Genomic DNA, 25,212 nt, shown 5'->3' with positions numbered 1-25,212 from the left:
CACATGCAAAACATACCCATTTCTTACAGTCTTAATTGCAGCTCTGCAAAGCCACTATTTGCCAACCTTTAAACATAGCAGACTCCGGGATATCACTTTATTTCCATACAAGGTGCATACAGAGTTTCCATTATTTCACGTCAACTCCTTAGAGGCAGTGACTACGCTTCTCCACTAAATTGTAATTTCTAGGTTTTATGAATACAGTTTACATGCAGCACGACTCTTCGTGCAAGCGCATACAAGCAGTTCCCTCTCTAAGCATCAATTAAGCTGCACAGAGAGCAGCAATCATGAGATGCCAACACAGGAGGACATCTGTGAACCATGCAACTGGTCTGGAGTGATGCCAGAACTGGTAGTTGGGCCCAGCTTCAGAGAAATGCCGTGATTTGGCACAGCTAAGCTGGATTCTTGCTCCAAATTGCCTTCCACAGCATCTTCTCTCTGCCTCCTCGAGTTACTCCATCCCTGTCACCTGCAGAGGAGAGCAACCTACCTCCTACGTGAGCTGCCTGCATTTTCAGGCTCAAAACCACCTTACCAATTCCAGCAACTTGCAAGACTTTCTTCCATTGAACAACAGATATGACAGATTCACACAGGGAAAGTGGCTGTGTTCCACTTCCAGTGTGCCTAGCATGTCTAAAAAATCTTAAGGTCAGTTTGGATGTGGAGTTTTAATCACATTCCTTAATGGGAAAAAATAGCTTCAGGCTTCCACGGATCTCTAGTTTAAAATATGGCCATAATTTTCACTTGAGCATTTAAAAGACAGCTAAAAAAAAGAGTCTTAAAAGCAGACATGGATTTTTACAAAGATCTCACAGTTTACAAAAGCAAAGATTTTATTTTACAGTACTTCAGTCTGCAAGCAATGGGCAATCATTAATTGGGTGCCACAGGCATGCAGCACATCTGGTGTTAAAAATTGATATAGAAACAAGGGCCATTTGTTACAAACCAGCCTCTAAAGACAGACAAGGGCAGCATCTCCCTAGCGATGCCTTAAAAAAGAAGATAAAGTATCAAAACCAAAAGGTATGAATCCAGTGTGCTGGACACTGCAAATGATGCTGCTGAAGCCCTGAGGCTGCACTGTGCTTACCAGGTGCTGGGATATGTCAGAGGAGTGAGATAAATTCTATCCTGGCTTTCTGGCAGCACATGCAAGAAGGGAGTACAAAATCCCAAATGCAGCCCTAAGGAACTTGGTCCCTTCCCTTATTCAGTTGCTATGATATTAGGAGTTACTTCACGTCTACGCCACTGCGAAGATATTCAGTACAACCAGTGGAATGGCCTTCCAATAAAATTTGGGTATAAACGGAGTATAAACACTAGTCATAGCCTTGATGTCCTTTCCAGCTCACTCCAAGGCTAAACTATAAAGGGGTTCATCCAAGATCCTCAGTCCAAGATGCAACCTCAGGCTACTCTTTCAAGCAAAGAAGCATTCCAATGGCTGCATGACCCTCACACTACTATCTCATGCTCAAAACATCTGGCAGCCATGTTCTTATGTTGCACTTATCTCTAAATGCAAGGGTCTCAGTCACTCTCCTGTGTTGTTCTGTCATTCCGATTGAGCCTTCATTGTCTTTTTCCTCCTTTCAGGTGAGAACAGACAAACCTCTGTGCCTCCGAGACCAGTCCCCCTCAAATTCATATAATCCCGTTACATTAAAAAGTTGTGGTTTATACATATTACTAGGGAATGTCACAGCAGACTCCTCTGCAAACTCCTCATATGCTAAAGTGGAGGATGTAGACAAAGGGCTGGGGACAGTGGGAAGGTAAATGCTTTAGGCTGGAAAGAGGGAAGACACAAATGAACAGCAAGGGAAAGGAGAGAGCAGCTGCTCCCAGGTTGATGCAGGAGCAGTGCTGGATATGAGCTCGTAGGGAACACCAGAAGGGCACTCTTGTCATGGAAAGAGAAGCTGACTGAGCAAACTAGCTGAGGGCAAATTCAGGTGGAGATCCAAGCCAGCTGACACACAGACATGCAGAGCACTCCACTTCCTTGAGGACTGTGGAGACAGGAACAGCTTATAATATAATGAGTCTAACAGCTTAGACGCTCTACAGATGAAGTCTACAGAAGAACATAGGACCACTAGGTCCCTATCTTCTTTTGCTAGGAATAAACTGATAAGAAACATACAGACAGGAAGGGAGAATACTTTCTCTTCCTCTAATTGGAGTCAAATATAAGGATTTAATACCCTATTTACCACTACTTGTTCAAACAGCTCTCCAGTTGCAGTATGACCGTAGAGGCAAAAACTCCTGACACAACACAGTTTTTTCATTATTTTAGTTTAGTGATTTTCTTTTAATATTGGAAATTCTCTCCAGATCAAAAGTCTTAAGCTCAGATGCTCATTTAAGTTGAGCATTTAAAAAATGACAAAACCCCTTAGTGTGCACACATGCCGCCACAGCTCTTGTTACATCAGTACCGCTTTTTCAATAGGGTTTGTGCATAACTGCGGAGTTGCTGTTATCTCTTGCTAACTAAAGCCAGAAATTGCTTAATGAATGTGGGAGGAGTTTCATCTGACCCCTCTCTAGATGCCCACATGGCAGAGGAATTGTTAACACTCACACTTGCTAGACGCTACATTTTCAGCATAATTTCTAACTTATAAGACTGTATCAGACAGGTTACAAAGCTCAGCAGCCTGACCTAGCAAGGAATAACAGTCCTAAGCCTCCTGGCTGTAAAACAGGACTGTGCCGTTTCACAGGGTGGTACTGAAGACACAAAATAATGCTTGTGCAGCTCTCTGCCATATCTAGGGCACCATGAAAACTTATTTTTGCCAGGTCACAGATGTGCAATACCGAAAGGCCCTGAATCATAATTGAATTAGGAAAACAAAAAGGAATATTAAGTAATTATTCATTCATTGAATAGGACAAACATTTTCATTAGACCACAACTACTAAGGGAACATTTCATGACACACGAGGACTGTGAAAACAAGTTCCTCCCTTTAGTATTCTTGGCACACAACACAGGGAACCCTCTAAAGCTGATGTGTGGGAGAGCCAGAACATCATCCCCTCCAGGGATTAAATGCCTGTGTGCTCCTGAGCACAATCAAGGCCAGATTAATTTCAGGCTGAGGTCCCCATGCATAACTGGAGATCCCAGACGGGTCTGTGCTGGTAGCTCTCACAGCACAGCTGCTGGACAGCTGCATATTAGCACGGTGTATTAAAGAAAACTGCAATTTTCATAACATGCATGGCAACAGCCATTGGAGCTGTACACCGAGAGTTGCTATTGCCAAGCCTGTTTTCCCCTCTGTTAGGATACTCAACACGCTGCTATGACAAGTAAGTATCCTAGAGATAATACACACCGGAACAAAAAGGCAGAATCATTTATGTTTAATACACCTTACTATCAGAAGACAGGTCTATTTGTTGTTTAGCTAAGCAAACACACCAATTTCTTTTTCACTGGGGACTCGCTTAAAATTTTTCAAAAATCCAATCCATGGTGGAAAAGGGGTTTCTGAAGTGCACGATCACTAAGAAGAATGGGAAAAAGAACAAAAGGAAGCCGAGATGCTCGGTGAAACACAGTGAAACACAACACACAGCAAGGATGTCCTGGGGGGAAAGGAATCCATTGCTTGCTCTGACTGCCAACTACACGAGAGCTCATGGGGACTGCTGGGGGATCTGCTCATGATCTATGGCATCACACCCTCCTCCTCGGATTTTAGTTTACCAGTGACATCCCCCCACTTCCCTGGTGAGACACACCCACAGCCTTCCCAAAACATCTCTGGCTGTTACTGCTGGCAGCACACAGGCAGAAAGGAAATCAGTCAGCCCTTGTAATTCTTTTTTGCGACATGTATACAACTGGCTGATCTTATTAATTCCTCTTTATCTACATCGGGTTTCCCCAGCCCTGCCAGGCATCTGCTCCTCCTCCCAGCCTTATCATTTTCGCTTTCCTTCGCCTTCTGCCTGCTTGGGCGTTTGCCATTTCTCAGGTTTGCTGTTCCAATCCCCTGTCAATCTCCCTTCCCCTTTCCTCCTCCCAGCCTCATCCCTTTCTTATCCCTGTATGCCTTGTTTCTCAAGAGAAAATAATGAGTTGTTCAGACGCAAAAATCTATACATATATTGAATTAACTACATCCTAGGGCGTGTTTGACTGTGTGAAGAGGATGTATACATATCCTGAACCCTTCTGCCCCTTTAATACGGTATCCTAGGCAACCTGAGTTTTCACATTGGAGATTAAAAAAAAGGAAAACCTTGGATGGTTCCAATATAAAAATTAACCTTTGCACATCATCTGAGAATTTCAGAAAGCACATAGCCTAATTATGCCTGACTCCATGAATTATTCATTCGTCAGCAAGTAGGAAAGATCAGATATAATTAAGTTTCAGGAGTACCTTCTATAGAATTAAGCATCAAAATCCTTATTTGTCTATCTAGCAGTTTTAAGCACAACCTACACCAGGCTTTAAATTTGCATACATACACATGGCACTAATTCAGAAGATGTGTGAAGTAAAATTAAAAATATACCAATGTTTCCATACATATAAACAATAGACCTGTCTACTCACAAGCCACTTGTTTATTAAATAACACACAACTTTATCTCCATTATTACAAAATGAAAACAACACTAAATTAGTAAAGAGCTGTCTGGAATGTGGCCATGCACTCTGTTTATAAGATCAACTTCTGAAACAGCTACAGGTCAACATTAGCCATCAAAAAATGTGTATCAATCACTGAGTGACAGCCTCTTGTCATGTCTGGTGTGCCTCAATCAACTTGCAGTGAGAGATTTGACTTGCAATCAATATTAGTTGCCTGTGTAAGCACTTTGCAGAACACTTTTATGCTGAAACACTGATAAAAATTAGGGCCTCCAGGAAAGCTGGGGAGGGGCTCTTTATCAGGGAGTGCAGGGATAGGATGAGAGGTAATGGATTTAAGCTGAAGGAGGGGAGATTGAGATGAGATCTTGGAGAGAAACATTTCCCTGTGAGGGCGGTGAGGCACTGGCACAGGTTGCCCAGAGAAGCTGTGTCTGCCCCATCCCTGGAGGTGTTCAAGGCCAGGCTGGCTGAAGCTTTGAGCAACCTGATCCAGTGGGAGGTGTCCATGCTTATGGCAGGGGGTTTGGAACTGCATGAATTTTAAGGTACCTTCCAACCCAAACCATTCTACAATTCTAAAAAGCAACTTACAAGAACTATAATAATAAAATAATATAAATGCCTCCACCATTTCAAAGGAACTTAATTCCAAAACCTAAAATACAGCCTATTTTCCTCTCCATCAAAACTACTTCTTTTAAAATCTGACTCACTCCTGCATTAATGTAATATAGCACATATATAGGTATATATAGCACATATAGGTATATATGTGCTATATACCTAGAACGTTTCAGTATCGCTATTCTCAGTAAAACTGGAAGCATATCACAGTTAAAGCCAACCCCTCAATACAGAAAAATGATTAAACTGCTTTTTTTTTAATTTTTATTTGTAAGTAATATAAGCCAAAACAACTAGCTGACAGCGAGCACTCATTTGTGGGGCCTGATGTCCAAACTAGTGCCCTCCTGGTGTCCAATTGACCTACAGCCACAGTCCCCATGCCCCTCACCCCACAGCCAGCAACACAAGCAGCCACAGGTGAAGAAGTTGCACTTCCTCAGTTTCCCTACTATGAAAAAGTTGATAGCGTTGAACTTTTTCATCCAGTTTTTCAGGACCTGCTGAGGAAAGGACTACTTAAGAGGCTGCTCTTCTTCCTAACAGTTTACAGAGTGGATTTCCAAAGCTGAAAAGAGTGATTGGATTTTATTCTTATTTTCTAGTAGTTTGTTTTGTGAGTTTGTTCATTTGTTTTCTCCAGATGTACTGACAAAAATTCATTTGACTCAGAAACAAGCGTAACACTTAGCAACAAATAAAGGAAAACTCTTCCCAGATCTCTGCATAAAAAAGGCAATTATAAGTATCTGAATGAAATGAACCCTGTAAGTCTCAGCTGATATTTTCTCCATGCCCTTCAAGCAGGGATAGCAGTTCGCATGTGGTAATCACCTACATGTCTCTATAAATGCAACATAGTCAGTGTCACCTGATTATTTTGAACTGAATCAATGTTTAAGACACCCAGAAATTTAAAACCCCTGCCATAAACATAATGAAACATTTAATATTTTATTACTCCCCATCTCCTCTCCCTCCCAGCACTGGTGACAACGAGCAGGACTTATTAGATATGGGTCAATACTGAAAAAAAATCAGATCTGGACTTCACATCCCCTGAAGAATGCAGGGACAGAATACCATGTTTAATAACAATATATAGCAAAGGCTTTTCTCTTATTTATATGCCTAGGACAAAAAACAAAACAAAAAAAACATTACTTTCAAAGCTAGTAGCCTAGATCTAGCCCCTAATTTTACATCAGAGGTCTAATTTCAGGACAAAGCGAATGCCACAGAGAGCGATTCATTTTTATCAGCTTCTGCTTGACAAACCTCAGTTATGAATAACCAGCAAAGCAGAAATAATCAAGAAGCCCTATATTTTCCCCAGTCACTTTCTCTGTTGTTGGGAGAGGAGGCGGCCACAACAGCTTAAGGTATTTCATTCCAAATGTGACACATGTTCACCATGGTAGCCTAAAGAGGTGCCTAGACACGGGATGCAATTTTGACTAGGCTACAGCTAGTGTCTTACAAAGGACAGAGACAAACTGCTCAGCCTTCCCTGCCCAGAGCTTCACGCAGGAAGCAGTCATCCACATGAGTAACCCCATTGGCTTCAGTTATTACTCAGCAGTTGGAACATCAGCACCCTGTTAAAGCATCTTCATTTTCAGCTGCTGAGCAGGCACATGTGCTCACAGAACCAACAGCTTGGAAAACGAGTAAGTGATTCTGCCTTCAGGAGGCCAGCAACAGCCCTCCATGCATGACTGGCATAGTTGGCATGAATACACACTAATAAGTTGTTGTAGGCTTATCCCAGGGCACAGCGTATAGTTTGAATAGGTGTATGGTTGTAAATCTACAGGAGACGCTGAAAATTGCTTCTGTTCTCCTATCCAAAACCTTTTTATACCAATGAAATCTCACATGTAAATTTCAAGTCTACCCCAATGTTTTTCCCTATAAGAAGCCTTCTTGCTGTTTGTTTTCCATCATAAGACAACTAAATGGCTAACATTATATTTTAATACTTTATATAAAACATGACATTGGTTTTTGAGATATTAATGAGTCCTCACTCCATCCTTACAAAGCTGCTATAGCTGTCTAGAGTGCCTGATCACTTCAAACCCACTACACTGTGTGAATTTAATCTTTCTGTTACTTTTCTAAATGTACCATTTTCTGAAATGAACACCCTGCCTAGCATAAATAAAAAAACTTCATGGATCATTGTCTTCATATGGCAGCACTTACAGTCTGATTGCAGCTGTCTTACAGCCCATCTTGCAAAGATTCATAAAAGAACTTAAGGATGCACAATATTCACCTGACCCCCACAGTGTGCAGATAAATATCATGTCCTCCTCTTTCACCATTTGGGATACTGCATTGTATAAACATGCTCTTTCAAAAGCCACAATTCAAATTCACATATCTGAGTTTGGACGGGACAAGAGAGTTGGGATTGTTCAGCCTAGAGAAAAGAAGGCTCTAGGGAGACCTTAGAGCAGCCTTCCAGAACTGAAAGGGGCTGCAGGAAAGCTGGGGATGGGCTCTTGATCAGGGAGTGCAGGGATAGGTAAGAGGGGGAATTGTTTTAGAATTAAAAGGGAGATTTAGAGGAGACCTTAGGAAGAAATGTTTTCCAGTGCGGGGGGTGAGGCACTGCCATAGGCTGCCCAGAGAAGTTGTGGATGCCCCATCCCTGGAGGTGTCCAAGACCAGGTTGGATGGGGCTCTGTGCAATTTGATCTATCCCTGACCAGGGCAGGGGTGTTGGAGCTTTAAGGGCCCTTCCAACCCAAAGCATTCTATGATTCTATGAAGCTGGGCACTCTAGCACTAATTTTAGCACAAGCTAAAACATCAGCAGTACTTACGCTCCTGCCAGTATGAGGACTCAATGGGACCTTAAGCACGTGTTTTAAGCTAAATCTATAGTGGCCCAGCTGAACTGAGGCAAACATAGTGGGTGATGTTCTCTCCTGAGCTGCTGGAAGCTGCAGGTTTTTGCCCGGCTGATATCAGCAAGGGAGCACCTGCAAAGGATGCATCTGGTTATGCCCAAGACATGTGGCAGGGTAGGAGGTTCACACTGGTTTCCTTCTAGTTTGCAGTTTGTTTTTTAGTAAAAGGAGATAAACTTTTCCCACATGGAAAGATTTTCTTTTACAAGATTCCCAAGAGCCTTATCTATCTGTTAAGAAAATCGTCTCAATTTGCTTGGCACTTCATTTCTACCCCTTCCTTAGGCCCATCACTAAGGCATGGGGGTTTTTATTGCAAGTAACCCACATAATACCGGCTTCATATACAGTGACATTTCAATGGTAAGGAGCAAAGTCTATTAACCACTCCAGACAAGCTGCCTACACCTGTACAATGACTGGCCTATCACCAAATCCTAGGTTTTACATCACTTTCAAGGCAAACTCTGGAGCCCTTACTCTACTTTGATGGAGGGCAGGCTGGAAACCCTGGTATATGACTCTAAGCCACAGTGTATCTACATCCTCACTTCTGAGATGCACCTCAAATATGGGGCTAGGGTTATACGCTAACTGTGCAGTAAGTGTTTACACAGAGCTGGATGCTCACCAGAAGAACAAAAATTGAGTAAATATTAGTTTTACCTCTTTTCTTGAGTGCTCTTAGTATTTATCCCCATATGTCCACCTGAAAAAGGGTATGTCATGTTTGACCCTGTGCAGCCTTACTTATAACTGTATAATTACCCAACACAGAATAGAGGAAAGTTGTACCAGGTCTCTAGAATGACTCTATATGAGTCTGTATCATACACCAGAGTTATAACCTTATCCCTTGAACAGAACAGTTACAACTTAATCAGATAACCTGTGAAGTTTACTACATTTTCTAACCAATTGTAATGCAGATGCTGCAAATCTTCCTGAAACTACATTAAGCTGTTAAAATCCCACTCATATTCTGAGTCAGTTACACACACAGAGCCATAGCTGCAGATGCTGTGCAATCCCATTAAAAGTACTACCATTTCTTAGGGGCTTTCCCTCCAAAACACAGTAATCTTGCAGAAACAGTACTTAACATTAACCTTGAAACCAGCAAAATCTCCAAGCCTGCAAACGTGTCTGGAGACTCAATAGCTGCTTCAAGTCAATTCACAATTCATGCTTCAGGAAGCCCCTTCTCAAAGCAACTTCTATCTGCCTGTAGTTACCCAACACAACACAGAGGAGGTCAGTATGGTTTTAGTGGCCAGCAAATCAGACAAGGCTGCTCTCCCAGCACCACATAAACCAAGCGCTAGCATTAACTTCAAATGGAAAAAGTTTCCTCCAGCTCCTTCCTCCAAGGGGTCTGCAACATACAACATGCTTTGCAGCAGCTACTCACCCTTGCAGCAAACTCACCTTTTGTTCTAGAGCTTACAGGGACACCTCATAAGCTGGCAGCATCCTCCAGCCCTTGGAGAACCAAGGCATGGAGATCCTTCAGCCACGGGACAGCTTATGCAAACCAGAAGATCTCATCTAACCTTCAAATAAGAGCAGCCACAGCAGCAACTAGACAAACTGCTTAGAGGTATGTGGAAATGAGAGCTGCCACAGCTGCCCATTTCACTGATGAGTGACAGAAAAAAAGCTGAGAGAATCCTAGTTCTGCTTAATAGATGACAGCTGTGAAATGGCATCACTATCTTCAGAAGAGGGAGCTGTAGCAACATCCCTGTGACCCACAAGGGCTAAAAAACAGATACAAGTCTTCAGAAGCCCAGGACCCTCCTTAGTGCTGCTGCTTGGGGGTAGAAGGCTTCTTACTTATTCTGAAGGAGTAACACCTGTGAGATCTCTCAGCTGGTTTCTTCCAACAAGGCTGACCTGCTAAGACCAGCTAAAACAGAGACGTTTCTCACAGATTTCCCAACAGAGCATCAAGTTGCTTCCAAGCACGTTTCAGTGTAGCACTCCTAAAACACAGATCCCTCTCTCTGAAGGGCAAACCATCCCAGTCTGCCAAGCAGAGAGCCTCAATGCAGTTTCTTTGCAAAGGACACTCTCTTTTTGCATGTCTTTACTTACCCCTATAGCCTTAAGTTGTGTACAGTATGGAGCACACAGGAATATTCTTCAAACTCAGTGCCTGCTTAGCAAAGATGTTGTCTCCTGGCTTTAAAGTATGGGAAAGTAATCCTGTAGGTATTGGACACCTTGGAAAGTCAAACAATTCATTGGTGTCACCTGAAAATGAACCAAAAGATACAAAACAGGAAGTTCCGACCTGCATGATTTGTTCAAGATCACGCAGCCAGAGATGAGGCCAGGACTAGTAAAGACTATCTCTTCTTTGAAAGCACTCTTGATTTAATGAAATTCAATTACTTGAAAGCAATCAGCAGAGCTGACAGTAGCAAATTATGTCTACAAAGGTGCCTTTATGAGCCTGTCCATCTCCCATAGAAATCAATAGGGTCCTGCCCATGTTTAGTGCAGATCCTAGAAGACAGATTACCCGCCTAGCTGTGTAGGAGTGATCCTTTACACCAAAGCAGTCTGAGCAGAGAAAAGGGTGGAATTATTTCCCCATCATATGTGTTCCCTGAACCAAGTGCCCCCAGGCACTCCCTGCTGTGTAGGCAAGGCACAGCTGCCCTCTGGTTGCCAAAAGTTTGGTGTAGGTGTGCATGCTGCAGGTTAGCACAGTTTTCACCCCAGTTCAGAAAAATGCATCTGCCTTCTCTGAAAATATGAAAGACCAAGGAAGAGAGGCAAAAAAATATTAACATGGAATTTGAAAAAAAAAAAAACCACATAGCAGGAACTCAAAGCTATTTCAGTTTTCGCGGAAAAGAATTAAGGTGATTCTCCTCTACTTTACTCTCATGAGATCTCATACAGAGCCCTGTGTTCAGTTCTGGAGTCCTCAGCTCAGGAAGAACATAGATCTGTTAGAGCAAGTCCAGAGGAGGCCACAAAGATGATCCGAGGGCTGGAGCACCTCCCATATGAGGACAGGCTGAGAGAGTTGGAGTTGTTCAGCCTGGGGAAGAGCAGGCTCTGGGGACACCTTAGAGCAGACTTCCAGGACTGGAAAGCTGGGGAGGGGCTCTTTATCAATGAGTGCAGGGACAGGGTGAGGGGGAACTGTTTTAAAATGAAAGAGGGGAGATTTAGATTAGACATTAGGAAGATATATTTTCCTGTGAGCGTGGTGAGGCATGGACACAGGTTGCCCAGAGAAGTCATGGCCGTCCAATCCCTGGATGTGTTCAAGGCCAGGTTGGATGAGGCTTTGAGCAACCTGATCCCGTGGAAGGAGTCCCTGCCCATGGCAGGGGAGTTGGAACTGGATGATCTTTATGGACCTCTCCAACCCAAACCATTCTATGATTCTATGATGCTCATTCGCCATGCGGAAGTGGTTCCCTCACCTGTTGAGACAAACTGCTTTCCATTGGCTGAGTCCCAAGATCGAGAAAGTTAGTCCAACACTGAGGGTGGAGACACAGCTCCAAGAAGCGCAGTGAAAGAATGCACAGTTTCCCCCTGTTTTATGGTATATTTAAATACCTGGAGGGGATGTTGTTGGAAGTGAATGATTGGTATGTTGTATCTCTACAAGTGTGTGTACAAACACACTAGCTGGAAAGAATATAGAGAGGAAAATATATCAACGGCAACCGAAGCAGCTCATGTCTGCCCTGACATTGTTAAATGTGTAAAAAAGGTTCCTGGGGATTTTCTTCAATACAGTCTTACAAAGTGAAGTTCAATTTATTCAGCTTGTTGAAAGGGAGGTTAAGAGGTGACTCAATCATTGTGTATAGGTAATTACATACGGAAACTGTATCTGATAGCAAGGGACTTCTTAATCTCACAGAGACGGCAAAGACACGTGGCTGAATTAGAACAAAACTGCACCAATTCAACCTTGACATCAAACTGTTCCTGCCATTAGCAGTGTAATGGTAATTAGGGACTGGGAAAGATTGTAAGAGGAAGCTTTAAAGTCACTCACTGGAGATGTTATGACAAGATGAGGAATTGGCCTTCCAGTACTTAAAGAGGGCTACAGGAAAGCTGGGAAGGGCTCTTTATCAGGGACTGCAGGGATAGCACAAGGGGGGGTTATTTTTAGCTGAAAGAGGGGAAATTGAGATGAAGAATTAGGAAGAAATTTTATACTATGAGGGTTCTAAGGCAATGGAACAGGTTGCCCAGAGAAATCATGGATGCCCCAACCATGAAGGTGTTTAAGGCCAGGTTGGATGGGGCTTTGAGCAATGTGACCCTGTGGAAGGTGTCCCTGCCCATGGCAGGGGGAGTTGAAACTGGATGATCTTCAAGGTTTCTTCCAATCCAAACCATTCTATAATTCTATGATTCTATTTTGGGGAGTCCTAAACTGAGATGTCTGGGCTTGCAACCTGCTGAGGACAGACGTAAGCAACTGTCTTGAACAGTTAACTGCAAAATGACTAATATATACTAATAATAAAAATCTGCAGCTTGGTACAGCTTAGTACATAAGCAAATATTTAAACATACAAAATTCACAAGTCAACCACCTTTTATGTGGCAATTTACATAGTGAAGAGGATCCTGTTGATTCTATAACTCATTTTCTGTTCGTAAAGGAAACAGAAACTTTGAACTGCCTTCCCTGGCAAACAGGAAACTGTAAAGCTATGAAATGCACCACTTTGTAAAAACAAACTGTTTTCAGAAGCCTGGCAAAAGGCATAGTTAGTTATTGTTCTAGCACAGCCTTTGAACAGAACAAAACTATCTTGGAAAATATTCATAATGTAGCTATTATACATCTCCAGTTCATGGTTCCTAACACTGTCAGATAATTTGATATTCCATATTTTGGATCAGTTTTATTCTCTTGAAGAAAAGGAAAAGTCCTAAAGTACTGAAAGGTGGCTTACAGGAAAGCTGAAGAGGGGCTCTTTATCAGGGAGTGCAGGGACAGGAAGAGGGGGAACTGTTTTAGAATTAAAGAAGGGAGCTTGAGATGAAATATTAGGAAGAAATGTGTTCCTGTGAGGGTGACAAGACATTGGCCCAGGTTGCCCAAAGAAGCTGTGGATGCCTCATCCCTGGAGGTGTTCAAGGCCAGGTTGGATGAAGCTTTGAGAAACCAGATCCAGTGGAAGGTGTCCCTGTCCACGGCAGCTGGGTTGGAACTGGATGATCTTTAAGTTCCCTTCCAACCCAAACCATTCTACGATTCTATGATATCAAAATAAGTCAGTCTAGAAAGAAGCCAATCAAGCAAAGCCTACAAAACACAGTAACACGAGGGAAGACACTGTTAGAATAAATATCAAATAAAAGTTTCATTCATCAATTAGTGTTCGAGTTATTTCAACCTAACTTCTCCTAATGTACTAAAACCTGCTAAGACTCTTAAGTACATTTTTGTACAGAGCACATATAAATCATGCTGGCTTGCATGCTTCAAGGTGAAATGAGAAGCCAGTCCTAGGAACCATTTTTCTGTTGTCTTATGATATATGTAATGCCAGATGCTCTCATTGCATCTAATGCTGTTAAATAAGTGGGGAAAGGATACACAGTATGCTAAAAATACAAAAGCATATCTGTAAACATGTATTCACTCAAAACAGTGAATAGGAGTAGCACATCCTAATGCGAGCTTGATGATTCTGTCTCACATATGTCAGAGAGAGGTACCTGACAGAAGAGTTAGCAAAACTTCTCCAAGCTGCAGCCTCCAGGACTTCTTTTCTTCCAATTCCACCTTTGACTTCTTTACAGCAAGGTCTCATTTCTCAGTATCCTTTAAGGAGCTTCTTGCTAGAGACCAAAACTTCTTGACCCCATTCCCATTAAACACACCCCTTTGGCAGAATTTTGCCAGCACAGAAGGTTTGTGCTCACCCACAATAATATTGCAGCTTGAAAAACCTAACATTTAAACCAAATCAGGAATATTAAGCCAAGCCTTTTTCCCAGTTACAACATGAATGTATTTAAAGGAATATATACCTAAGAGATCACATCAAGTTCTTTCTAAATGTACCTTGTAATGTCACAGCCAAGCCTCATAACTTTTAGAAATTTGATTTAAATTTGACTGCAGGAGGAAAAAAAAGAAGACTTATTTAAAAAGTAAGGCTTTCTTAAAACTTACTGGCAAAGGAGATTTTTTGTTCCTTTAGATGTTATAAGTGTGGTACAATAACAAAGTAGGCTGAAAAGCATTAAAGGGATCTGCACCAGGCTTTCTGCCAACAGCATTCAGTGGCAGAGAGAAGGGGAGCAACAGGGGCACCAAAAGCTGACAGGGATAAATTTTTGGAAAAGAGAACCTGGATATAAGGAAAGTTCAAATAAGAAGGAAAGAAACTAGAAAGAAAAAAAGGCATCGAAAGTAGCAGAGGAAAGCTTCTGTCTTTTCAGTGCACTGGGAAAGGGGCAAGTTACGGCAAAAAAGGTTAATTTAATAAATAGCACACTCAGGCGCAGACATTACTTCACGTCTACTGGCCAGCAGGAAAATAAAAACAATTTCTGATCAGAGTTTAACATAACCTTTTCATAATTAAAAGGTGGTATTTCATCTTCTTGTTTGTCTATTTAGCAACGACGATCACACTGCATCTTCACTATTCCTTCCTCAAAATGCCTGGTCTGTTTACATGGTTTCAATAAGCAATGGGCTGACCTTTACTTCAGGAACAGGAGTGCAGCAGAGCAACAACAGCATTTTGAAAATACAACAACGCATCTAACGTATGTACGTCCCCTATGCCCAGATAGGATGAGTCTGAAGTCCTTTCCATCTCTGAGCAGACTTAATCTATTCCTGCAGGATCAGCAGGAAGCCCCCATCATTGTCTCCAACATACAGCACGGGAAAGTAAAATCATAGAATCATAGAATGGTTTGGGTTCAAAGGGACCTTTACAGGCCATCCAGTCCAACCCCAGCCTGCAATGAGCAGGGACACCTTCAACTAGACCGGGTTGCTCAGACCTCCATCCAGCCTGGCCTTGAGCGTCTCCAGGGATGGGGCAGACATGACTTCTCTGGGCAACCTGTGCCAGCGCCTCATCACCCTCACAGGAAAACATTTCTTCCTTAAACTCAGTCTAAATCTCCCCTCCTTTAGTTTAAAACCATTACTCCTTGTCCTGTCACAATAGGTCTAGCTAAAAGGTCTATCTCCAAGTTTACTGTAGCCCTTTTCAGCCCTAGAAGCTGCTCTAAGGTCTCCCTGGAGCTTTCTCTTCTCCAGGCTGAACAACCCCAACTCTCTCAGCCAGTCCTCATATGGCAGGTGCTCCAGCCCTTGGATTATCTCCTCTGCACTCGCTCTAACAGATCCATGTCCTTCCTGTGTCCAACACTCCAGAGCAGAACTCTTGGCTACAGGCGAGGTCTCACGAGAGGCAGAACTCCCTCCCTCACCCTGCTGGTCACACTGCTTTGGACACAGCCCAGGACATGGTTGGCATTCTGGGCTGCAAGCGCTCATTGCCAGCTCATGTCCATCTTTTGTACACCAGCACTCCCAAGTCTTTCTCTTCAGGGCTGCTCTCAATAATCACAATAATCTTGCCTTTGGCCTCCTTTTCCCCTTTACTGCAATTTTTCCTTTAGTCTCTCTTCCTGAGATCAATGTGAATTACACACATACCACCTGGGCGATGGCCTCTGGTTTACCTGCTTACCTGGGTGCAGAAAGTACCTCCTTCTCTTGCGTGTGTGACAGCCCAAGGAAGCAGCCGTTTCCAAAACTGGACAGATTTTGTGTTAAGCATAGCCACTAGTGAGCAGCCAGGAGTCAAAAGGGCCTGGCTGAGGAGGCGTGAGGGGAGCAGCTGCCAAAGGTTACTGCACCCAGGTTAATCTCATTATACAAGCTGTCACCCTAAATGCTCACTTAAGACCAAAATTATATATATATTTTTATTGTATAAAATGATGATTAAAACCTACAATCTAAAATTAAGAAGATTGATTCCTAAAATTCCACACCGGGCACAACAAATAACTAACACATCTGAGCAAAAGCTAGAGCATATGGTGTGAGTCAGGAATAGACTGGCAGCCTTTAATACATATTCTCATTTTAAAATGGCATCTGGGGTTTCCTGTTATAAATACATAAATTTGTCATGCACAAACCTGACGCTACGTATTTCTGAGAACCATTTAACACCAACAATCACTCCAGTGCCTCCAAAACCTTCTAGAATTCCTTCCCTATTGGATTATCTAAAGAAAATGAAAATGTTTCTGCCTTGATCATTAAAAAAATCTAGTTGTTTGTTTAGTTTTTGCATGGTTCAGGCTAGAAAGGCACACGATCATAGAATCATAGAATCATCATCATCTTCCTTGCAAAGTCAGAAAGCCTGTCCCATGGGATGCCGTGGTGATGCTCCCCAGAACAAAGAGCATTTCGTATTGCAGAGGGACACCTGGAGTCTCCACTTCACAGACTTCCTTTCTAAAGGAAAGCATCAGCATTCTTTATTTATTTACTGTATCTCTGCATTTTTAATGTTGCTTAGTTTAAGAAGTTAGAGATGCTACTTATTGCCTCTGCTGGGAACCAGCCATTCCCAGATTTTCTCCCTGTACATCCACGTACCTCATCTGCTTCTTTGAAGTTGTAATTATACAAAAGAAACTGGGGTAGTAGGGGCTGCCATTCCCCCTAAGAAAGAAAAATTCGTCTGATATCCAAACTGAGTATATTTGTAATGTTGATAAGTCTCATATCTCATGACATTTATTACATTATAGATCATTTGGTATATACATTCTTTAGAAAGTGAGCTCTTGAGGAGGATCACATGAGAATAAATATTGTTCCTAGAATCAGAGAAAATGAAAATATAAATTCTACATATTCAAAGCATGAAGAAAAAGCCACTCATTTCTTCAAGTCTATCCCTATAGAAACCAAGGCTATCCTCGAGCTGGCGAATTGCCATAAGTGAAAGCAGTGAAAAAGGGTCACACCTGCAGGGAGGGCAGGCAGGACAGGTGACCCAAGCTGACCAGCAGAGTATTCCATCCCATTTATTGGATGGGGCATTGAGCAGCCTCCCTAGTGGGAGGTGTCCCTGCTTTTGGCAGGGGAGTTGGAACTGCATGATCTTTAAGGTCCCTTCCAGCCCAAACCATTCCATGATTCTGTGCTTCTATATACATCATACTCAGGATAAAAGTGAGGATCACAAGGGTCAAGCTCCCTTCTTTGATGGTTGATGTCCAGTGAGGACTTCATCTGTCTGTTTGCCCCCAGTCCCAGATCCATGCATTCCTGAATCCAATTTCTGAGTCCAGCTCCCCCCTAGCCTGGACCCCTTACATGTGCTTGCTCTGCAGCATCAGTGGTGACAAATTTATCGAGGGGTGGCAGGCAATTTCATATATTTGTATGTTTCTTATTATTTTCTTATTAATAGTATTTTCTCCATCATCATCATTATTATTATTGTTATTGTTATTTCCTTACAGCTGTTTCCATTTTAGTTTCCAAACCACAGGTCTTTTTCCTCTCATTTCCCTTTCCCCTTTCTCTGGGGATGGGGAGAACAGAATTGTGTTCACAACTGCTCAGTTTTAGCTACCAAATTGGGCCAGGCCAGGGCTAAACATTGACAAAGTCATTGTTTTAAAATCATAATTTTCATTTAACTTTGTAACCAAGGAAGACACAGGGAAGAGAAAAGCAATTTTAAGTTAATATTCTCAGCTTCTAAAGGCCTGGAACGACTGCCTGAATGGCTCCTGTGTTCCAAAACTATTTCTGAATTTAAAATCTGTAGAGGAAGTGTGGAGCAGTTTATCTGGAAGAAACAATAGCCTTTGGAAAGTAAGAATTGTGTTCTTTGTGGAAAGGTAATAGCCTACTGTTATCTGTAGCCCAATCAACTGTTGTAACTCCAATGACAGAGACTCTACAAACTAAGGCAGTGTCTGCTCCACAGATGGGGACCTTCTATAATGTGTAATTGAATACATCACTGCATATAGGAGCTATATCATAGAATCACAGGATGGTTTGGGTTGGAACGGACCATAAAGTCCAACCAGTTCCAACCCCCCTGCCATGGGCAGGGACACCTCCCACTGGATCGGGTTGCTCAAAGCTTCATCCATCTTGGTCTTGAACACCTCCTGGGATGGGGCAGCCACAACTTCATAGAATCATAGAATGGCTTCAGCTGACAAAGACCTTTAAGTTCATCGAGTCCAATCATCGATCCAGCCCTGCAAAGTCCACCACTAGACTCAGGTAGAACATCTACTCATCTTTTAAACATCTCCAGAGATGGTGACTCCACCACCTCCCTGGGCATCCTGTTCCAATGGTTGACAACCTTTTCAGTAAAGGAATTCCTCTTAATTTCCAACCTAATCTCCCCTGGTGCATTTTGAGGCCATTTCCCCTTGTCCTGTCACTAGCTATCAGGGAGAAGAGACCAACCTCCACCTTGCTACAACCTCCTTTTAGGTAGTAGTAGAGAGTGATAAGGCTCCCCCCAGCCTTCTTTTCTCCATACTAAATAACTCCAGTTCCTTCAGCCCCTCCTCATAAGGCTTGTGCTCTAAATCCTTCACCACCTTCCTTGCCCTTCTCTTGTCTGGGCAACCTCTGCCAGTACCTAATCACACTCACAGGAAAACATTTCTTCCTAAGATCTCATCTAATTCTCCCCTCTTTCAGGTCATTCCCCCTCGTCCTGTCCCTGCACTCTCCGGTTAAGAGCCCTCCCTAGCCTTCCTGCAGATCCTTTCAGTACTGGAAGGCTGTTCTAAGGTTTCCCCAGAGCCTTCTCTTCTCCAGGCTGAACCAGCACAGGTCTCTCAGCCTGTCCTCATATGGGAGGTGTCCCAGCCCTCAGACCATCTTCGTGGCCTCCTCTGGACTTACTCTAACAACTCCTTCCTGTCCTTCCTGTGCTGAGGACATGCCTGTGCTGCGCATTTAATGCTATGCAATAACTACTGACAAGTATTGTTTACTTTCCCTTGTCACTTAATGCTGGAATTTCCAGTGCAAACACCAAGTCACAGCACTTAGCAATAAAGAACAGAGATCTTGGCAAGAAGGGTAGGATCATTACACTGCTATCACACTGTGAATCAAAAGCTACAGATTTCAGCACACCATCACCAATAAAAATGTGGCTCCTTGTGGCAGACTCCAAAAAGCACTAAAGTCTATTGCACTTTTGCTGCTTTTATGTCGTTTTTAAAGAAAAAGGCAGCAGCTTTCCAAATCAAATCTTAGCTCCAGCCTACCACCCTAATGACCAGCATTTTATTTTATTCACTGCTGCTATAAAGCAATCCCATTCAGACATATTTTGCAGGCAAAAACAAGAATAAATGGCTTTAACAGTGATGTTTGCTTCACTTACTTAAATCATAATATTCCTATGTTTTACAGTACCTTTTGCACTGTAAAATGAAAGTCCTACTTTGGGCTGCAGCAGAATATAGCTTCTTGGGAAACTCTTCCATTGCACACTTGCTATTTCATATCATAATCTCATACTTTAAATATGACTGCATGCAGAATCACAGAATCACTTAGGTTGGAAAAGACCCCTAACACCATCAAGTCCAACCATAAAGTCACCACTGCCAAGCCCCACTAAGCCATGTCCCTAAGCACCACATCTCCATGTCTTTCAAATACCTTCAGGGATGGTGACTCAGTAAACACAGTTCTTTCAAGGCAGAAAAGCTGGAGGTTGCATAGAACCTGCACTAAGCCTAACAATATTCCAGAAGGATTTTGACAACTCCCTGAGACACATGGTGCAAACGCTGGCATTGTCCGATGCAGGAACACGAGCTGGACTCCATGATCCTCGTGGGTCGCTTCTTGTGTGACATTCTATGCATGATTCTATAATCAGGGCAACAGCAAATAAACAACTGGCAATACTGGAAGAAAAGCAGTGAGATGGATGTCATTTCCTTGCCACATTTATTTTGATATTCATATATATTTATTTCCCCACAGGTACTAACAGACTAGTTCATATGATTTGCTTGGTTGGGTTAAAGCACCCTCAGGTTTAATAGCAACATATTTCATTTTGGATGAAAGGAATAATTGCACTTAACTAGTCTATATGTCTATGCAAATGAAACTATTGCTGTCATTTAAGAATCAGAGATTATCTTCACTGAACAGTATCCTACTACAGAAGGAATATCATCACAATCAAACCACTTTGCTAGTGCTACTAAGGGTGGTTAATATTACTGTGAAATTTGGTCTTTAATCTATTCACAGGTCTGATTTTCTATTTGCTGCTATTACTTAAGGGAAAACATATCAAATTACTTAAACATCAAGTTTAAAATAATAAATAACAGTTTCACATACCTGCTTAGAAACTTAGAGTCATAGAAATGTTTGGTTGGAAAAGACATTTAAGATCATCAAGTCCAACCACACCTGTCCACTACTAAACCATATCCCTGAGCACCTCATCTCCCATATTTTAAATCCCTCCAGGGATGGATGCTCAATCACTTCCCTGGGCAACCCCTTCCACTTGCCTGCTTGCAAATAAAATCAAATAAAAAATATTGAAAGTTGATACTACAGCATCCAAAATTAGAACTAAAACTACAAAAATATATGCGATGACAATCTAATACAAGTTTAAAAACCCAAACTAAACAAACGACGACCATTGCCATATGACAGAAGCTTTCTTAAATGTTCCAGCTCAAGCAACAACATCAAAGGTGTAATTCAAAATCACCCTCACATTCCTTGCTTGTTCCTTTCTCCAGGAGCATTTTTATTTTTTCAGCGTCCCTAGAATAAAGATTTTTGCTCTTAAAAAACACTGTGGAGCTGACACAGACTATTTTCCAACACACATTCAAAACAGAAATCAGAAAAATGCAATACATTCAATATTCTAAATATACGCTGAAAAATTAATGGTGGAACAAATTAGACAAATTTAATTTAATGTTTCACATTTGCTCATTTACCCAATAAATAGAAATGGAAATTGAATTGGTTTATTAGAACCATTAAGCTAATATATTTCTGTTCCGGAAATGGGTCATATATCTCAGTTATGAAGAGATACTCAGCAGAACTCTTTCTCAAAAATCACTTCCCAAATACAATACATGAACTCATAAGTACCTGCAATATTTATAATACTTAAATAATTAACACTTCCTAACAGCTGATGTAGTCTCAATACGCTCTTTTAGAGCATTTCAACTCCATTAGCATTTAGACTACTTCATAGCTGCCAGGATAGGGTAGGGAAAAAAATCACCTGGGAATCACACAAAAATTATACAAATTCTCAATCAGAATATAGGGGTACATAGAAACAGGACAAGAGCCTTACAAGTTACCCATAACAAAGCTTGGTGCAAAGAACAATTGCAATTGCAGGATGCAATTCCAAGCGCAATTACAGGCTGGGCAAAGAATGGACTGAAAGGAGCCCTGAGGAGAAGGACTTGAGGTTGCTGGTGGATGAGAAACTCAACATGAGGCAAAAATGTGCACTCGCAGCCCAGAAAGCCAACTTTATCCTGGACTGCATCCAAAGTGTGACTAGCAGGGCAAGGGACGGGGTGCTCCCCCTCTACTCCTCTCTTGTGAGACCTCACCTGGAGCCCCGCATTCACTTCTGGTGTTCTCAGCACAGGAAGGATATGGATCTGTTAGAGAGAGTCCAGAGGAGGCCATGAAGATAATCAGAGGGCTGGAGCAGCTCCCTTACTAGCTGAGAGAGTCGAGGTTGTTTAGCCTGGACAAGAGAGGGCTGTGGGGAGACCTTATAGCAGCCTTCCTGAAAGGAAAGGGGCTCCAGGAAAGCTGGGAAGGGGCTCTTTATCAGGGAGTGCAAGGATAAGGATGAGGGGGAACGGATTTAAACTGAAGGAGGGGAGATTTATGCAAGATCTTAAGCAGAAATGTTTTCCTGTGAGGGTGGTGAGGGGCTGGCACAGGTTGCCCAGAGAAGTTGTGGCTGCCCCATCCCTGGAGGTGTTTGAGACCAGCTTGGATGGGACTTCGAGCAGCCTGATCCAACAGGAGGTGTCCCTGCACACGACAGGGGGGCTGAAACTGAATGGACTTTAAGGTCCCTTCCAACCCAAACCATCCTGTGAATCTATGACTTCTCTGTACCTACAAATAAAAATCCCAGGTACAATGAACAGTGTCTGGCTTTGGAGTAGTAAAAGCATTGCAACAAACAATTATTGGTTGATTCACCTTCCCTGGAGGTGTTTAAGGCACGGGTGGATGAGGTGCTGAGGGATATGGTTTAGTGTTTGATGGGAACGGTTGGACTCGATGATCTGGTGGGTCTCTTCCAACCTGGTTATTCTGTGATTCTGTGATTCTGTGAAACTCTCAAACAACAACAAAGGATGTATTCACAGCCCGATTTAAACTGCAATGTATCTGAAGAAGCAGAAGGAACACAGAACATCCAAGATTACCTAGAGCAAAGGCAACCTCCCCTGAAAGAGACCTGATACATGCGCATTTGAGTACAATCTTACTCTGGTTTTATTCAAAAGGCATGCTCCTGTTTTTGTAGGTAGGTAATTTGTCAGGCATAAGGAATGGTTACCGTATCCAAAAGCACTGACATCATCTCGGGCAAGCCTTTAAACCTGTGCCACATGCATTGGCGGTGCCAGAATCACTGCCATCTGCACGGTGGTACTGGCTGGCACTGGGCATCTCTGATCTCATTACTGCTCATCCCCTGTGGCTGCTCTGCCACCCGGAGGGGCTGAATTACCGCAACGCAGATCATCTCCTGAATATGCAAAAAATCACTTTATTCTACGGGTTTAGAACAGAGCAGTTATGAGGATACAGACCCCACATATAGGTAAACACATACACTCTAGAGAAAACACCTATCTTAGTTATCACCAAAATTACCCTGTTCAACTGCAGCGATTTCCAATTCCTTAGGTTTTGCTGTCACCTGCTGGCACACAGGAAAAGAGCCCTAAAGCACTAAACACACCTCTGTCCCTGCTCTGCCAGCTCTATCCTATCCCCTCCTCTCTGAATGCGACTTGGTGTTTCTATTACAGGCACAGATAGCAAAGTATTCTCTTACTCAAAGAGTGAATCTCCTCTCCTAACATCAGGACTGACCCAAACTCCCCACACACCAGTGTTACAAATACATTCATTTTATCAACAAGAATTGGGTTTTGTCAATTCAATAGGTGGATCAACTCTAAAACATGGTGGGTGTGAGGTTGAGTGCAAGTTTTAAAGTATTTACTGGCATCTTCAACACAGGAAATACATGGATTGTTAGAGCAAGTCCAGAGGAGGCCATGGAGATGATCAGAGGGCTGGAGCATCTTCCATACGAGGACAGGCTGAGAAAGCTGGGATTGTTCAGACTGAAGAAGAGGATGCTTCAAGGAAACCTTCTAGCAGCCTTCCAGTACTGAAAGGAGGCTACAGGAAAGCTGGGGAGATGTTCTTTATCAAGGACTGCAGGGATAGGATGAGGGGAAACAGTTTTAAGCAGAAAGAGGAGAGATTTATATAAGACCTTGGGCAGAAATATTTTCCTGTGAGGGTGGTGAGGCACTGGCACAGGTTGCCCAGAGAAGTTGTCGATGCCCCATCCCTGGAGGTGTTCAAAGCCAGGTTGGATGAGGCTTTGAGCAACCTGATCCAGTGGAAGGAGTCCCTGCCCATAGTAATGGGGTTGGAACTGGATGATGTTTAAGGTCCCTTGCAACCCAAATCATTCTATGATTCTGATTAACGTTGTCCCTTAACATTTATAAACATATGAAACAAACATGCCTTTTTGTTAAACAAGGTCATTTTCAGTATCATAGTTAAAAACAATGCTCCTGACTAAAAACCTGATTTATTTAATAAACAGACAACAAAAACTCACCAAGGCACTAGGAACTAACCGAGCCTAAGAAATACCAGGCAGAGGAACAGAGACAGGAATTCCAGTCCCCTGGTTTTTGCTTACAGCTCACTACAATCTGGAAAAGCAATGGGACATGTAGCAAGTTTCTAAGCCACTGAACCGCACTTGGAAAAGCGCCCTTTCCTAGGTTTTGCTGCCAGGATAACAAGGCATGACTTTCATTACAGCAAATAGCATTTTTAACAACGTGGGCTTGGCTGGTTAGGTTTTTATTGAGTCCTGAAACAAATCATAGTGCGTGAAAAAACGCCGTGCACAGGACAACAGGAAGCACCTATCCAAAACACGTTGCTGTCCTGGGTATTCCCAGTTCCTACACCTCCATCCCCACAGACCACAACCCCATCCCAGTTTACGGTGAGCTTATCACTACAACTCCCACATAAAGCAGGTGAACTATATGGATTATAGGAGATTTGGAAAGAGCATTTTGTGTGGTCACTGGGAGAAAGCACCGCTGAGTCGGGAGCCAAGCATCATGTCCCCTCCATCCTTGACTAACAGCCACTCCTTTACCCTTTATCTCTGCTTAAATACAGCTGCAAAAACACTTCTTGCCTCCCCCAAGACATATCTACACTTTTTCTTTTCAACCTTTCTTATTCTTGTTAAGCTTGCCTTCTACCAGCTTACCTTTCAGGATGCAAACGGGCTGTGGGACTCCCTTCATGTCCTTAACGTCTCAAGAACAAGTTGTAAAGCAGAAGATAAGATTTCCAACACATGGGAGTAAGTGGGATGCTTAAGTCAGAGGAGAGAGGTCTAAGGGCCAGTTCTCCATCAGCTCCACTGGCACCTGAGAAGAGTCACTGACAGCCTTCCTGATGGATTTGCCCTTTGAAGCCCATCAGGTCTCATTCCAGGTCAGAGAAACTCTGAAGGGAGAAGACACAACACGCGTACCTGGAGATAAAAATGATCCCCTTATGACAAGGCTGGTACTTCAGCCAAGCTGAACTGCATGTAATGGCCAGGTGAAAAAATGATCTAACTGTTAAAGGTATGGCTATGTGT

At 42.7% G+C, this 25,212-nt stretch overlaps 1 protein-coding gene across 1 annotated transcript in view; it reads right to left on the bottom strand.

The window, feature by feature from the left end:
- Positions 1-25,212, bottom strand: part of LOC138717113 (baculoviral IAP repeat-containing protein 5-like) — a 197,804-nt gene that overhangs the window by 74,834 nt on the left and 97,758 nt on the right. The gene's annotated exons all lie outside the window — the stretch shown is intronic.

This window comes from Phaenicophaeus curvirostris, chromosome 2 (genome assembly GCF_032191515.1).
Source record: "Phaenicophaeus curvirostris isolate KB17595 chromosome 2, BPBGC_Pcur_1.0, whole genome shotgun sequence".
In the NCBI taxonomy this organism is placed as follows: domain Eukaryota; kingdom Metazoa; phylum Chordata; class Aves; order Cuculiformes; family Cuculidae; genus Phaenicophaeus; species Phaenicophaeus curvirostris.
This window is presented reverse-complemented; position numbering and strand designations above follow the sequence as displayed.